This window comes from Coturnix japonica, chromosome 34 (genome assembly GCF_054131305.1).
Source record: "Coturnix japonica strain WE chromosome 34, WE-NBRP24, whole genome shotgun sequence".
Lineage (NCBI taxonomy): Eukaryota > Metazoa > Chordata > Aves > Galliformes > Phasianidae > Coturnix > Coturnix japonica.
This window is the reverse complement of record NC_140696.1, coordinates 5,917,021-5,930,125: the sequence shown is the minus strand read 5'-3', so window position 1 is coordinate 5,930,125 and position 13,105 is coordinate 5,917,021. Positions and strand designations below refer to the sequence as shown.

Genomic DNA, 13,105 nt, shown 5'->3' with positions numbered 1-13,105 from the left:
AAATAAAGCAATCATAGGAAGGCAAAGCGTTCGAGGCAGGGATTCAACCTCTAGCTTAGAAGTCTGCAAATTAATTGCTCCCCAAAAATATCTCCATAATTATTCCCCTGTCAGATAACAGTGATCCTCCCCAGTTTCATCCACCCCTTCTCCAGATTGCCCATGAGATCTCCCCTTTGACCACTCTTGGGCTTTTCCCCTTCCACCTTCTTAGCACACTCTTTTCTTGGCTTCTGGACACTGTTTTGGTCCCACTGATACACTCTCCCTGCAGAGCAAACTTTCATCTCCAAAGCAATTCAATGAGAACTTCATGATGTTTACATGTTCCCACATTCTCATGAAGGTGGTGTGCAGCACAGCCCTGAAAATCAACACAACTTCAGAGGGTCTTTAACACAGTGAGCTTAATTACACCCAAAAACTGCATTCCAGAAAGAGACGTATCTGTAAGATGGGCTTTCCAATGTGTGTAACTGTGTTGCATGCTGCCATAAACATGATTAAACATGACAATAACATACTTCTGCACCACAGATTCCCCACCATTTTACCATTGCTCTTTACTATCAAATTTCACATTGGAAGTGCTACTACATTTTTCAAACCAACATGAAAAACACAACCCAAAACATGCAGTTAAAGGAAATCCAATACATGGCAATATTTTCCATGTTGGTCAGGTTCCGGGGAGCTGCAGGTCAATCAGAAGCAGGTTTCCTACTCAAAGAGAAAAGTTTCCATCCCTTAACATGCCCTGTGCTTATTTAGGGTCCATGCACCCACTCCATCTGCCCACGATGGAATTCCAGGCCCTGCTTCATGCACTACATCCCTGCAGCTCTGCGAACAGAAAAGCCATCAGCCCAGCCATGAAGTCACAGCACACACCTGCAGCAGCTCCCTGACATGCACAGGACCCAGTTCTGTGCAATGTGAGACAGGGTAGGAAACGGCACGGGTCCGGCTAAGACAAAGGTGAAATTGCATCACCTTTCCTCTTACACGTACTGTAATGTGCACCCATTTGGATTCATGTCGAGCCAAGTCTGTACACGACCTCTCCAGAAATAGAAAGTGAATCATCCGTAGGCGTGAGGTCCCTGTGTGTAGGAGGGCTGAGTTACACCGAACTGAGATCACTTTTCATTTGAAAGAGCAGAGCTACCTGAGGATTAAGCTGCTGATTTATATTCACTGCCTTCACACCCACGTATTTTGCTTTCATTTTAGGGCTTCTCAGTGTCCCCTCAGACAAACTCCTGGTGTATCTGTGCCAAAAAGGAGATGAAGCAGCTCCTGAGGGGGTCCATCAGCTCAGCACAACAGTGCTCTGAATGTCCCTTCTGGGCTATGGAAATCCCACATGCTGAGCATTCATCCCCCTTCCAGCAGCCAGACTCACACCTCCCAAAAGAGAGAACTGCGTGCACATGGAGACCTGTTGGTTATACCCTGTAACATAACTGCTCCTGAAGTAAAACCTCAAGGTTCTCTTACGCTCCTTGAACACACGAGGTCTAATTTTTGGTTTGCTCTGTTAATAGATAAGTTACTGAGATCAGTATATCTTCCAAACAAAACATCCTACAGAGTACAAGTGCATTAGGCCTGCTCTGATTTATACAAGCCTGTGAGTCTGCTCTGCACATACTGCCCAAGAGCTGACATACCAAACCCTGGAGCAGGTGTGGAATTCCTCCTCCTCCTGCATTACATGACATCAAATCACTGCATGCCACTGACCAAAAAGAGCTGCAGTGATTCTGAATGCAACCAACAACTGCCCGGCAATGAGTAACAAAAACAGACCAAACAGCAGCAGAGATTTCCAAGAACAGGAAACCAGCCCTGGAAGCAAACACAACCTCACAGAACCCATCCACTCCAATGGCAACAGTTTCAATGTGGTATTTTGGAAGACAGAATGAAGTTACATACCTTGTTGTATACAGTTCTGCCAGGAAAGAGCAGCGCTCGCCAGCCAAGACTTTACTGATAACATTTACAGGCAGGGCTGGCTTAGAAATGCTGCTGGTTCTTGTGGTCTCCTTACTGTCAGAGAAAAAGCAGCTCATCTCCAGTAAGCTACCAGCTAAGGCAGTGATTACAGGAGTCCCCTGCAGAGTGATTTACTGGCCATTCCTCTTGCAGAGATAAACAACAACATGGGATGGAAAGCTAGTTATGATATAGCACGAGAACAAGTCTTACTCAAAAGCATGGTAGCTTCACAACTGTATATGTGTGCAGAATGAGAGTAGCAGGAACAAAACAAATGCTCTCTGCTGTCCTCTCCAAAGTGGCTTTGGAAGCTCCTTCTGCTCTCCCTCCAAGAATAATCCTCGCATCAAACTCCGGCAGGTCTGAGCTTGGAGCAAAGCAGCAGGCGCTTTACAGTCTCATTTGTTTGTCTGGAGCTGCACGGTGTCAGCTCTAGTGGATCCCCGACCCTGAGCAGCAGGTGCATCTGCTGACATGTCTTTTCCTTGGGTCTACATGCAGGAAATGCAACGCATCCATCGTCGCCACAACACCTGCCATGCAGCAATGAGCAAACTGCACCTACCTGTGCACAACACAATGCAAATGCACATTCATATCACATGAAAAATGCCCTTAATGGCCAACTAAAATAACTACAGACATAAAATGAACACAACTGCTCTCTCTAGAGATGATAATTCGGTTTGCTGGGAGGGATCAGGCTGGTTAGTGGGTGCAGCCTCACTGGGTGCTGGAGCCATCCAGCTGTGCTGAGCAGCACCAAGTGCAGTGCTGCAGGAGGGAGGAGGTCAGTGAGCTGCCAGGCATGGGGCTGAGCTGCCCACACAGCCAAAACCTCCACAGGGTTCATCTCAAACACATCACACATCTGGAGGAATGGCGAGATGGCGGAACGATGAAGAACTGTTTTTTGCCAGGAGCCTTAAGTCAGTGGAAAGGCTGACGTTACCCCTGGCAGGAGATGCGTCATTGTTCCAAGGAAACCTGGTCATCTTCTTACGTTTTTCCAAGATGGAATTTAAGGTTAATTCCTTGGCAGAAGCAGCCAGGCACACACAGCCGAAGCTTCTGCTACTCAAACTCAGCCATAGCAAAAGCTCATTAAGTTTCCAAAGCGGCTGCTACATCCAAAGGTTTGTTCTGACAATAGTAGCAATGCGCTCCTTTGCTTTCTAAACCACAGCTTCCAGCGTCTCCTTGATGTCTGTCCTCTTGTTAATTTATGATGATTGTGCAATCTAGCAAAGCAGATGAGGGAAAAAAAACACAGGACCAATGGCACCTCTATGCAATGCTTTGGAAAGCACGTATTGGGTGAAAGCTATGTCTGGTGCTCAAAAGCAAAGAATCTGATGCTAACTATCCTGTGAAACAACTTCTTTGCTGTTGTTTTTTAATAGAACAATTATTCATTTTCCAACCAACTTCTCCAACAGTCAGAATGGATTTACCTTCAGCCTTCTTCCCCCTCTCCAGAATTTATCTTGCTCAATGTACTCATTTTACTCCCACACAACTCCCCATCTTCTGCTTTATCCCTTTCACACCGAGCTGTGGCCTCAGAGCAGAACATCCACAGCAGAGCAGGTTTGCCCAGGCACAAATAAAATGAAAGTAGAGCCAAGAGAGCGACGTTCACAAAATATTTCTACATCTGAAGTTCCATTTATTGACTGCTCTTTGAAACCAGCCCTTTGAATTCTCCAAAGAGGCACCTGAGAGCAGCAGGAATCAAACAGAGCTCAAAGGCACCTCCTGCCATGGCCCCAGATGACTGCTCTGTGCTGGCAGCGCTGTGACAGCACTGCACATCTCATGTGCATGGGATGCTGTGCACTCACTGCAGACAAGCAATGAGTTTTCATGTCAGTTTTGCAAAGCTTGTACGGTACAATAGGGTATAACCATCACATAGATTAATGCTGGCCCCAGAGGTTTGCTAATATCAGCATTGAGGTGCACTGAGGAATGAAGTTTGGTGTTGTATGTGGAATTCAGCTCGGCTGCTTCCCTGCAGTAAAGAGGCAAACTGATCCCAGGGAGACAGCCTATTTCTTCCACATGGGCTGCACAGAGTACAAAAGAAAACATCACTGTTCCAAGTAAGGAGGTCACAAGAGATAAGGGTGAAATTAAACGCTGCCTTAAATTCTCCTCCTTGCAGAAACAAGTTCCCATCAGCTCACAGGTGTGCTCAGAAAGCCTAACTTTAATAAGAACAAGCATTAAGTCAATTTAAAAGGTTACAGGAAGCGTATTTTGCCCATAGTAACGTAGGGAACTATTTTAAGTTTGTCAATTACATGAGAAATGCTTCCTTCCTACAGCAGTGTGATTATTCAGCAGTCAGCATCCCTTCAGCTGAGCATCACTGCGTGGACCAACAAACCCTGCCAGTGCTTTAGGCAGATGCTCACCCCCAGCAGCACCCTCACTGCTTTAAACATTCCAGAGGTTGGAATAGCTCCATGTGTGCCTGTAACCACAGCAGGTCTCTATAGGGGTTATTTTGTTTTCAGTATAAGCTCCCAATGAGGCAATGCCTGCATGCTGTGCAGTTCTGTCCATCCAAGAGACTGAAGCAGCTGAGGAATCCCTTCAGCTTCTCTGCAAATCAAAGCTGCTGGGAAAGAGGACTTGAAAGGCAGAAGAAAGGATGCAGGAACCCATACAAACAGAGCTCATTCACATGAACAGCCATGCAGGTGGCAAGCAAACAGCATCCTTGTGAGGCAGCAAAGAGAAGCATCTCCTGAGAAGAAGTAATTAAGCTCTGGATTTGGCACCTTGGAGGCTGACTCCAGGATATAATGCTGGAGAAAGGTCACCCTGCCTGTTTGCACACTGCTGCTCATAGATTTCTGCTCACTGTGTGTGTTTAGAGCAAGAAGCTGTGCTTACTAAGGCAGAGAACAGCCCCAATAGACTTCAGTCAGACAGCACAGCGCCTATGTGCCAGCAGCAGCCAACTTCAGAAATTCAACTGCTTTTAGCACTGACCAAAGTTATCAGCATCAGGCTGACGGGTGTTGATTTCCATTCTGTTGCTCCAGCTGAGAATGAAGAGTTTGTTTTCTTGGTGATGTAACCACCTTGGGTTACTGCACGTGGCTCACTGGGTGCTTGTGTGTATGCACATCCAGGAGCATGCCTTGTCAGAAAGCATTTGCAAAGCAGTACAAGGTGCAGGGAATGTAACACTCATGTACATGCTTGGAAGGACTCCTCTGCAAACACAGCAGCCTTGGTCCCCATGTTTTTAAGTTCACCAAAGGATTGGTACCAGACATTCAACCCTGAGACTCACAGGTAATCAATTAGACAAGAATAAGTCAGATTAGGAGATACTAATGCACTCTGCCAGTTATAGAAAGTAAATGTGAAATTGGGAGGGAAAACAGCCTGTCCTGAGCCTGTTGCACAGAGCAAGAAAGAGTCAGCAAGAGAGATGGAAGGCAGTTTCTGGCCCCTTCCACACATCCCAGCCCTGCTCAAGGCTCTGGAGAGGTGGTTTCATCCACTCCTAGTGTTGTAATGCTGCTCTGAGACACAAAGCACAGCAGGATCCAGTTTGTACTTCTGTGAAGAAAAATTCAAGCCTAACCTTGATGGATTTCGACTCTGACTGCAGTTAGAAAGGCACGACTTCAAAAGATTTCACCCTAAGTCCCTGATCCAAGGTTCAGCTGCCAATGCAGGCAGCTTAATTCTATGCTGCCAGAGTTTGTTGTTTTAATTCTTAAGCCAAACATATTTGATGCCTAAGCTTGTTGAGACACACAGTCCCACAGAGTTGTATCAGAATTGCTTTGCCCAGATTTTCCTGTATCAAATTGCAAGTGTTTCCTCATGTGGTCTCCCCTGTTTATTTCCTCCAAATGTGTAAGAAGGACAACCTTCATAACCCATCAAATATTCATTAAAACTTCTTAGATGTGCCCACTGGGGACTCCATTAGGCAGAAACAACTTCTTAAGGTCTGAAAACAGAATGCTTTCATGAAATTAAAATATCTGCTGCTATTAAAAACAAACTAACCAACAACCTGCTCCATGCAGCTTCATAACACCAGCAAACATGCCGAGGGTGCACTCCATCCCTTCATCCAGCTCACTATGAAGACACTGAACAATCCCAGACCCAGCACAGACCTTGGGGAACACCAACCATTCTTCCAACCACTGCAGAGATGCTAAAATCTGAGAGAGGTCCATATGAAATTGCGGAAGAGATGGGAAAAATACAGCACTGCCACCAGATTGCTTTACAGATTTCTTTTCTAAGTAGATGGGTGCTTTTTTTGCTTCCATGATGACCTCATTTTCTCCTCCCTTTCTTGTGGGGGAGCTACTTCCATTGCCTGAGGTTTCAGAAGACAGCATGAAACATGACACTAAGACCAGAGCTTGCCGTGGGTGTGGGGTGGTTGTGCTCTGCCAGGCATATAGCAGGGTACCGAGTTCCACATGGCAGCCACAAGCCAAGTCCTGCATCCAGGAGTTGTGGCCACAGCTAGTGCATCACTGCCAGAACATATCAGAGAGTACAGATGGGTGCAGGCATTTCTCCTTCTGCAAAGCCATGCTCTAAGAGACCCGTTAGGCACTACTCAGTGCTGTGCCAACCAGGCTCCTGGTTATAGTAGCCCCTGGGATTAACGTAGTGTACTCTTAAGCACTGGAGGGTAAATTAATGGAATCTGATGCTGACTCCATCAGCTCCACCAAGAGACAGATTGTGGAATGGAATACAAGGGGAAAAGCTAACACATCTATGATGGAAATCAAAATAGCTATGGCAAGAACAGCTAATAGAGTAAACTCAGCCTCAGGGACACAAACGCATCTGGCTCCAGTAAATACAGAGCCTCTATTATGGCATGCTGTTGATTAAATACTTGTTTTGTTGTTCGGAGAGCACAGAGCACGCAGCTCTGACAGGCAGAGCAGCACGATGTCCACACTGAGCATCACCACCTGCCTGAGCACCCCAGGCCAATGCTGCCCTGCAGCCCCACTGCACAGACATGGGGGGGGACAGGGTGAGGGGAACAAGCAAGAAGGGCACTGTGGCCAAAGAGGAAGCAAAAGCGGTCCTGAGGTACACAAGTCACCTCTTTCAAATTCATTTTCCATATCGTATCACATAAATGAAACATCTCCTTCAATAGAAGTATTTGCAAGGATGCTTTATATGACTAAAGGCATAGGATCCCACTCATGTTATAGTGACACAGATCACTTTATCAGCAGCTATTGTGTCATGCTAACCACAAGCTCATATGAGAGGTGTCACCCAGCCTGACACCACAAGTAGAAAATAATCATAAAGAGATGCCCTCATTCACATATGCAAATCTGCATATAGCAGATAGGCAGGAAACAGGAAGGGCTTCAAGTCCAACTGTCCTGCACAAAAGACACGGAGAGCTGAGTCAGCACAATGGAAAGGGTTACAACAAATCCCAAGTGCTTACAGAGACTTGAGATTTCCCAAGGAAGGTGCCAGGGTAACTCACCATTATTTCACAAGGACCTTATGCATGCTGCATGCCGATCTCCACTGCCTACGTAGAGTTTGGGACAGCACTGAACTGTCTGTGGTGGGCATTTGGAAACCCCAAGTGGCAAATACTGACCCTGTCTAGTTCATGGATCTGTGGTTCTATGGCTCTGAATGAGATAAACAAACCATGCCATTCTATAATAAGTTCCTGCCTACAGTAGATTCTTCTGCCCCTGCACCTGATTAAAGATTCACCCACATCTGTGTCCCACTCAGCTCTATCTCAGTGTCAAATAGAAACTTATGTGAAAAGAAGAAACAGATGCTTATAGGGTTCTTCATGCAGCTAGAAGTTCATACAAGTGCATTCTCTCCAGCAATAAACGTTGCTTTATAATCCACAGATATTTTTGAAAGAAGCAGCAGGAAGGATCAATGGGAAGGAAATATATTATGAAGTATTTTCATTTTAAAATGACAAAGGGAGTGCTCTGAGCATTGTTAGCAGCAGTTCAGAGCACATCCAGCACCATATCATGCAGCTCAGCCCTTCTTTCACTACCCTGCATTTCTCTAATTACGGTGTCACTGAAGTTAATATAAATAGATCAGAGCAGCCATTCACTTCTGCAGAGATAGGAAACCAGTGCTGGGCTGTCCCAGCCCCATTCCCAGCTATTTTCTCCTCCCTCATCAATACTCCTCTCAGACTGACTTGCTCAGCACAGAACCTTCCAAAAGGCCATGGGTTAATCTCTGCAAGCGGTCCCACAGTTTGCATGACCCTCATCTTTACTATCTCCAGTCCAAGGCAGCCTACAAAAAATGCAATACACAGCCTACAAACTACATCTGCTAATTCTGCAAAGAAATCACTGCCTGTTAAACTCATTCCATTTGTTCTTTATTGCCACATTTACGTTTGGTGCCATCCTCAAGGCTTTCTTTCAGCTGCTTTTATTGTTATTACACGGCATCAGCAAACAAAAAGGATCATATATCAAGCACGGAGATCACTGAAAGGCTGCGTGCTACTTACCCCTGCTACAATGATCTATTCTTTCCATGGATATTTCTTCCCCTAGCCAAGGCCTAGCAGTTCCAGGTCTCTCCTCAGTTTCCCAGCAGCTAATTGAAAAAACCTTCCAGGCATCGGCTCTGCACGTCGAGAGCTCCAAGATAGCAAAATCCCATTGAACTCCCCAGTTCGGCTCCCTCAGCTCTCTTCTCTTCCTGGTGCTGCTGCTTCTTCAGCTGAACGTGCCTATGAATAGCATTTAAGATCTGCCTCCATAGCCCCATTAGCCGTATCCACACTGCCCATTTCATGCTCAATTTGCACTGCAGAGAAGTCAGCGGTGTTCCTTTCTCTCCCGCTCGCTGTCTCATTGGAAAGGTCCCACAAGACAAGCCGTGGAGTTTAACAAGAGCCAAGAGAAACAGAGAGGGAGGGAATGCATGCAGGGATTGTGTTCAGGCGCAGCACAGAAGTCTGCTGCTACGGCTCAGAGAGAAGAAAAAAAACCAACCAGAATGACAGCAAACTGCCATCACATGCCCAAAACACAGCATAGCTTAAGGCACGCTGATTCCTCATCCCTCTTCCCTTTCCTCTGGTATCAAATTGGTCAGAGCTGAAGCCCCATGAAATTCCTCTCGAGTCCCTGGTGCTGTGCAAGCCCAGATCCATGCAGGATGTGTGCCCCGGCACAACGAGGCTCTGTTTGCTGCATGTATTCTCTAAAGGAAACAAGTATTCCAACGATGAAAAGTTTGCTGTCACAATCTTCCCTATTCAGCTCACAGCTAAAAGCATTTGCTTGTCTGAGGGGTCTGCACTGCAACCAGCACCAACAGGATTTCATCAATCAGTGCCTGAGCACCAATAACCACTGATAAGGAGAGCAGTCCTTCCTCTGAGCCCCAAATTTGAGGTTCCCTGCTCATTCTGTGTGGTCACATCAGCATCCAAAGAACCACTGCCACCACCTTCCCAGCACAGGACATGGAGGTGCAGCAACAGAGACACACTGACCACGCATGCAGTTCTTATGCCAGCCATGCTGTTATGTCAGTGCCTGCATGGAGACCTGGCCACAACCTGGTTGTCCCCTGCAGCCCAGCCCATGGAAGCAGGCAGATCACTAAGATTGCTTCCAGGCACCAGCAAGAACTCACCTGAGTACATCAGCTGCTGTGCTCATACACTTAAATACACAACGCTGTGGTGCACCAAGAAAACACACAGTAGGAACTGAAGGAATCAATCCTTCCAGCTGCCCCTTTGCCCATCAAACAGCAACTCCCAGCTCTCCCTACACCCATTGCTCTCTGATAAACCACAAAGCAATGCCTGATACAGAAGTGGTGCCCCCCAGTGACGTGCAGGCTGGTCTGCCACCGGCACAGAGATTACAGAATGAGACAGAGAGGAGAATCTAAGGCAAACCAGATCCTGAAACGCTCTGAAAAAGGCAGGAGAGGAATGTGGGAACAGGTTAATATGTGTTCTTGCTATGAGGCTTCCAAGAAAGCCACACTTCCCCTCTTACTGTGCATCTATGTACAACCAGCATCCCACCACAGAGAAAGCCTCTGCCTGGCAGCAGAAAGTGCAAACTCCAATACAAATTCCCTTAGAACAGGGAGGCCAACCAGTTAAGAACCAGCAGCCAAAAAGCAAAATCCAGTCTGTCTCCAAAGGAAACCACCTTTAGTCACTCCTTAATTCCCCCTGGTGACTATAATAACAGCAGGCGTTTGGAAAGAGGCGCTCTGATACATTAAGGGCACATGCCCACTCTGCTGTGATATTCGTTACACCACAGGCTGTGCTCAGAAAGGGAAAAGTAAATATTTTCCATGTTACTGTTCAAAGCAAAACCAATTCAATGTAATGATGGGTTTCCATCACCACATTTGGCATTTTGGAAACACAGCCCTTCAGGGCTCTGATAAGATGCTGCCATCTTCGGTACAAAAATGCTCCTGACCTCCCATTTATGTCTCCAAAAAGCAAATGTGAACCATTCCCAACACTGTGAAGGGCTCCAGTTTTAGTTGTTGTTGTTTGGGTCTGTGTTGATTAACACATGTAAATGAAGGCATCTGGTGTTACCTCTCTGTTTCCATTTCACACCCTATTAAAGTCTGATTTCACAATTAATTGAAACCAAAATGAGATTACTCAGAAATTAATCCTCTCTGGCAGCCTGCACTGTGGTTTAGTCATCACCTGGGGAGGCACAGATCCTCTCCTGGCAGTATCTAGAATTAAACATTTTGGGCATCACAAAGTGATACCAAAATTGGTGTTGGAAAGGATGGACCTGTAAGCAGACTCCTCTTGTTAAACACTCATTGAAGAACACAAGTGATGAAGGCACATTTCTCCTGCACCACATCTATTCAGCAGCAGGTCCAAAGAACAGCCAGGCCAGGATATGCCAAGAGAAAACACATCCTCAGGCCATCCTATGATTCTATGATGAGTAAACTATCCCTGTTTCTCCTGTCCTTCCCCACTCACAACTCTTACCCAATTCTGACACCACCAAACAACTGTGAAAATGAGGTTTGGGACAACTGACACTCCAAGTTCATTGCAGCCAAGGACAACAGCTGTCCTGAATTTCTAGAGCTGGAGAAGCCTGCAGCCCTGCGCACACTAGATGGCATTGCACTGCAAATTATAGCAGAGTTCAGGCAGTGATTTGGAGAACATGAGGAAATTATCCTCTCCATTCAGCCACAAATGGAAGGCTGGGACAACTCGGGGTATATTTACAGTACTGGGACAATGGGGATGGCTCTGCCAGAAGGGCTGGCTTGAGGAGAAACAAAGAGCCTCTTAAATTAAAGGAGCTGACTATTTATTTATTTGTTTAGAAGAAAAGTGACTTTACCCCCAAAACAAAGCGCCCTTTCTTTCCCTGCAGAGTGAGGCCCCTTGCTGTGGTCACTGCCACCTCCCCTAGAACACAGAGGTGCCCTTCCAGCCACCCCAAGCAGCCACTGCATGGGCCAGGATTTGGGCTGCTTTACGGTTTCCATCATTTCTAAACAGGCTCACTTAATTCACTGCCAACACACGTTAAGTGTAGAAACCAACTGGACCCTGTAGCACGTTGTTATTTCAGCTTATTGAGAAAAGCCTTCATTTACAGTATAAAAAAATAATAATGAAAGGAAGTAAATCCAGTTATTACAGCTACATGAGACACACACACTTTTTCTCTTCCTGCACGCGGCATTTCATATAACTGCTGACTCTCCAGGAAAGTCCATTAAAATCACAGTTAGTTACGACTGCCCCTCCTGCTCTGAGCTCCAGAGTCCATTAAGTTCTGTGGGAGGTCAGTGACAGTTTTACTCAGTCCCCTTCTCCATTTGCTGGAAACAAGCACGTTATTCCTCTGAGTGAGCTGAGAATTGATACAGCCCTCTCACTGCAGGTTATTAGGCTCCTACTCACTTGCTTTTTATGTTTCCTCCCTCACTGAATCAATATTAACATTTTCCACCATTGATAAGAACCAAAGACACCAGAAAGAACACCTCATACACCTGAAATGTCCTCAGGAGTTCCAGGGGAAGAGGAAGAACCACAAAGAACAGCCCCCAAACCACCACTGTGATGGGAGGGAGAGCACTGTGCCTTCAGAGCTCAGTTTACTTCATCTCATCATCAATCCTTCCTCACCATCACAGCTCCTAAAGTTTCCTTCACCTTGCTCAGAGCACAGATAGGTTTATGCTGTGATTTCTCACCTCCAAGCCATCCAAACAGAGGCAATCACACTGTTTATAACACAGAGACCAAACCAGGAGCTGTGCTGTGTAATATCCCTTATTTCACATCTATACGGCAGCAGCAATCAAAGAATAAGGAAGCCCCATTTGCACAAGCACATTCTCCCACTGCAGTCCTTGGCCATTAAAAGCCTTATGCAAGAAGGTGAATAAACATGGCAGGGTTCAGTGGGGAATAAGCCACCATCAGAACTGCACTAAAAGCATCAGAAACAGACTGCAGGCAAAAGCCAACAGGTTTTGCACATCACATGCAAACAAACCACATCTTTCCGAGCCACAACCTGCAGGACCAGGCTTGAGACAGAAAAGCAGTGGGGAGGGGGAAATTGGTGTTACTACAACCACATCTGAGAACTCCTTCCCCAGGAAAAACATCCTTTATTATCTGGCCAAATCCCAACTCCTCCTGCTGACAAAAGGAGCAGCAAATGAAGGAAAATAATCTCCCTTTCGTTGGCAGGAGGAAGTGATAAAAGCCGAGGGGAAGCTTAACTTTATTTCCTCCCATGACCCCAGAAGTGGGAAAGATCAACAGCTACTCATCTTAATGAACGAGGCTGTGTGAAACGCAGTGCATTTGGCATTTTCTGTGCTTACATCCCCCGGTTTTACATAAAGCTCAGTCTGAAAACACTGACTTAAACACACTTAATCTAAGCAGAAAGTGCAGTACATTGTCCACACCTAAAGGATTCTGAAAGGGAAAATAAACCAGTCCATTTGATACACAGAATTACAACTGTAACAATTCCTTGTTACAAATGGAAATCTTCCCTCT

At 46.1% G+C, this 13,105-nt stretch overlaps 1 protein-coding gene across 6 annotated transcripts in view; it reads right to left on the bottom strand.

Moving 5' to 3' along the window:
• The window catches only part of ARHGAP32 (Rho GTPase activating protein 32), a 132,513-nt gene that overhangs the window by 55,230 nt on the left and 64,178 nt on the right, over nucleotides 1–13,105 (bottom strand). The window contains exon 1 of one of the 6 annotated variants that reach the window (XM_085525794.1): nucleotides 8,552–9,226. The exons of the other annotated variants lie outside the window; for them this stretch is intronic. The gene's annotated coding sequence lies outside the window, so the exon portion shown is untranslated. Of the gene's footprint in view, nucleotides 1–8,551; nucleotides 9,227–13,105 lie in introns of those variants that run through there. 6 annotated transcript variants of the gene reach the window in all.